We start from the raw sequence: 4,289 nt of genomic DNA on the forward strand, positions 1-4,289 counted from the left end.
TGGACGACATTCACGACCTTTTGTAGTTTCTTGCAGTCTTGGGCAGAGCAGAAGCTATACCAAGCTGTGATACAACCAGAAATAATGCTTTCTATGGTGCATCTGTAAAAGTTGGTGAGAGTCAAAGCTGACATGCCAAATTTCCTCAGTCTTCTGAGAAAGTAGGGGCATTGGTGGGCTTTCTTAACGATAGTATCAGCATGGGGGGACCAGGACAGGTTGTTGGTGATTTGGACACCTAAAAACTTGAAGCTCTCAACCCTTTCTACTTCGTCTCACTGATGTAGACAGGGGCATGTTCTCCTTTAAACTTCCTGACGTCGATGACAATCTCCTTCATTTTGTTGACATTGAAGGAGAGGTTACTGTTGCCACACTAGTTCACCAGATTCTCTATCTCATTCCTGTACTCTGTCTTGTCATTGTTTGAGATCCGACCCACTATGGTGGTGTTGTCAGCAAACTTGAAAATCGAATTGGAGGGGAATTTGGCTGCACAGCCATAGGTGTACAAGGAGTATAGCAGGGGGCTGAGAACACAGCCTTGTGGGACACCGGTGTTGAGGATTATCAAGGAGGTGCTGTTGCCTATCCTTACTGATTGTAGTCTGTGAGTTAGGAAGTTCAGGATCCAGTCACAGAGGCAGGTGCCAAGGCCCAGGCCACGGAGTTTGGAGATGAGTTTCATGAGAATAATAGTGTTGAAGGCTGAGCTGTAGTCAATAAATAGGAGTCTGACATAGGTGTACTTGTTATCTAGGTGTTCCAGGGTTGAGTGCAGAGCCAGGGAAATGGTGTCTGCTGAGGACCTGTTACGACAGTAAGCAAACTGTAATGGATTCAGGTAGTCCGGTAGGCTGGAATTGATTCATGCCATGACTAACCTTTCGAAGCACTCCATAATGATGGATGTCAGAGTACCGGCCGATAGTCATTAAGGCAATGTTCATTTACTTACTTTTGTTCCTTTTTAAATACCTATAAAAACTCTATCAGTTTTTATACTTGTAGCCATCTTTCTCTCACACTCTAATTTCTCCCTCCTTATTAATCTTTTAATCATTCTTTGTTGTTCTTTTCTATTCTATCCAAACTTCTGACGTGCCACTCATCTGCTTTTTCTTTTAAATTGATACGATACATAACTTATTTAAATAACCATGGATGGTGTATCCTTCCCTTAGAGTCTTTCTTTCTTATTAAAAATGTCTACTGCTGCCTCTCTACTGATGATCCCTTAATCTAATTTCCAAATTCGCTTTAGCTAGCTCTATCTTCATGCCTTCATAATTCCCCTTATTTAAGTTTGAAACACTTTTCTTCGATCCACTACTCTCTCCTTCAAACTAAATGTTAAATTCAGTCAGGTTATAATCACTGCTACTTCGAAGCTCCTTCACTGTGAGGATATTAATTAATCCTCTCTCATTGGTGGAACCCGTCACAGAGGATGTGGCTGGCCAGCCAGAAGTCCATTGACTTCCAGAGGGACCGGATGATCTCAGCAGTGGACGTGGCCAGAAGATCCCACCCAGACTCTTTAGTGCTAGGGGGGGTCAGGCTGTAATTGACCTGTGAAATTGTTTTTCTAATGTGTTTAGTACAGTTACACATTCTCTAGGGAGGCAAAATACCTCAAATTTACAGGAGGGAGTATTTTATTCAGAGAGAGATGAATGTATGGATAGTATCTCAACCAACATCACCAAAACCAGATTATCTGCTCATTATCACCTTGCTGACTGTTGGAGCTTGCTGTGTCCAAATCGGTCACCATGGCTGGATTCATGTGCCCACCACCTTCTCTCCTATCTCCGAGCTGACCCCCATGATACCCTTGGTGGACAAGCCCTGAAATCAGCAGACCACACATCATATGTAAATGAATAATTAAAAGTCTATTAGGCTTATTAGCAAGCCTACTGACCTGGATAATACACTGCCCCATGATATAATATAGCTGATATTGACAGGCAGGCAGGAGTGGGCAGACCTTTTTTATGGTCTAAATGAAATCAGCTGGGGAAGAAGGGAGGGCACCTAATTCGGGGAGTGCTCTCTGTGCGTCGGGGGACATCCCTCCCCTAAGATGTCAACATCCCCTTCCTTCTGCTCCACTTGCCCTCCAAAACTCACCCTCCACTCCCCTCTGTCCTCTGCCACTCCCTGGGCTACAGGACCCTGTACTGCCCTAAAGCCCTAGCACTTACTTTTCTGGGGCAGCCATTCATCGTCTTTGTGTTTCTTTGTGCCCAGGCAATCAGATCAACTTTAGGTTGCCAATGGCAGAGCTTCCCCCCACTGAGGGACGGAGAGTCTCACTCTCGAACCACTTTAGCCCGCCTGCAGAATGTTATAGTCACGGGAACACTTAGAATCATAGAATCATAGAATCCCTACAGTGCAGAAGGAGGCCATTCGGCCCATCGAGTCTGCACCGACCACAATCCCACCCAGGCCCTATCCCCACATATTTTACCCACTAATCCCTCTAACCTACGCATCCCAGGACTCTAAGGGGCAATTTTTTTTTTAACCTGGCCAATCAACCTAACCCGCACATCTTTGGACAGTGGGAGGAAACCGGAGCACCCGGAGGAAACCCACGCAGACACGAGGAGAATGTGCAAACTCCACACAGACAGTGACCCGAGCTGGGAATCGAACCCGGGACCCTGGAGCTGTGAAGCAGCAGTGCTAACCACTGTGCTACCGTGCCGCCCTTCCAGATGCGATGGCCTGCAGTTGAATTTCCGGTGAGCAGTCTGACAAAAATGCAGCCCCCATTTTACTTATATTTTCCAATGACGACTGTTTGAGATAAATTAATTTGCTGTAAAATATGTAGGCCGGGATTTTCCAGAAAATAGAATCAGCTTTAAAGAAACTGTCCTGCAGACTTCATACAGCTCCACAATTGTTAACAAAGGGAGCCTTTGTAGATTTTACTGGAAGTCTTTGGCAGTTTTGTAATGAACCTCTTTATTAGTACTGAGAGGAGAGGGAGCCAAAATCTCACAACAAACTGATGTATCAGTATGTCTTGTTATCATCCACTGATATAATATAGCCTTCCACCCATGAGTTTCAACATTTTACCAATCTTAACCATGTAGAATCTGAACCCGAGGAACTGTTTCATTAGGGGAGTAGAATAAGGCAAAACTGCAAGGTTAGTCACCCAAACACTCTCTCAAAAACCAACCAATGAGAGAGCAGCTGGAAACAAGGAAATGGCATGAAGCAAAGAGGGCCAATCTCGGCCTTTTGGCTAAGATCAAGTGTAGTATCTGTTCTTATCAGTCGGCCGCACTTGGTTGAGGTCATTAGGTTACACTGAAGCTTCATATGTTTCATATGAAGCAATTTTTAAAAGTGGCATCTCGGCCTTTTGGCTAAGATGCAAATGAGCTCAAGTCTTGGAGGAGGAACCTCCCCCTTCTCCAATCAGCTTGGCTCATGTAGATCAGGCCCAGGACAGGGTGGTTTGGTCGCTCGCCCTGTCTTGTCAGCCTGGATCTGAAATGTCTCAACTTGTTGAGACTCTGAATTGGATTTGATTTGATTGAATTGGAAAAGTATTAAAAAAAAGAATGCCAATATTCAGAGAATTAAAAGTAAAGAAAGAGTTAATAGTTAATCCGAAGAAAGTCAAAATTATAGCACGTTACCATTTAAGTTCCAAAGCTAGATTGTACGAAACACATGTTACAAATCAGCAGTGATAAAGTAATATTTTGATCCTTGCTAAGGAAGGTAAGTGAAACCATATGTGGAAATAGCACATCAACTTCCTGGCACAGCTTCGGTCATCCAGGAGAATACCAGTTCCAGCTGATATTCATTTTGGGCTGTTCTATTTACTTGGAGATATTAACAACAATAAATGCTTGAACACTGAAATGAAAACGAATTTCTCTCATTTCTGCTATTTAAACTGTAGTTCATATTTAAACTGTAGATTCTTTGTCTGAACGAAGATCTAGTAGATAAATGAGCTCCTCTACAGGACAGAGCAAAATGAACAGGGAGGAGCAAGAGAACAGACAAAAGGCCAAGATTGATTTGGAAACTTATGGGCGGAAGGCTATATTATACTAATGCATGATAACAAGACATACTAATATCCCAAAGAGAAGATTGATTGTTTTGATTGTCTATAAAGTACTGGATAAGATCCATGTAACCTCAGTCAGACAGAGAAAATGTATTTGAGATAAATTTTATGATTTATTGTTCCCGATGTAGATCATTGCATGCTCAGAGCACAAATCAGGAATTCAAGGAGA

At 43.1% G+C, this 4,289-nt stretch overlaps 1 pseudogene; it reads left to right on the forward strand.

The window, feature by feature from the left end:
* Positions 1–3,254: 3,254 nt before the first annotated feature.
* Positions 3,255–3,393, forward strand: LOC144479309 (U2 spliceosomal RNA; annotated as a pseudogene).
* The last annotated feature ends 896 nt before the right edge of the window (positions 3,394–4,289 follow it).

Source organism: Mustelus asterias, chromosome 25 (assembly GCF_964213995.1).
Source record: "Mustelus asterias chromosome 25, sMusAst1.hap1.1, whole genome shotgun sequence".
In the NCBI taxonomy this organism is placed as follows: domain Eukaryota; kingdom Metazoa; phylum Chordata; class Chondrichthyes; order Carcharhiniformes; family Triakidae; genus Mustelus; species Mustelus asterias.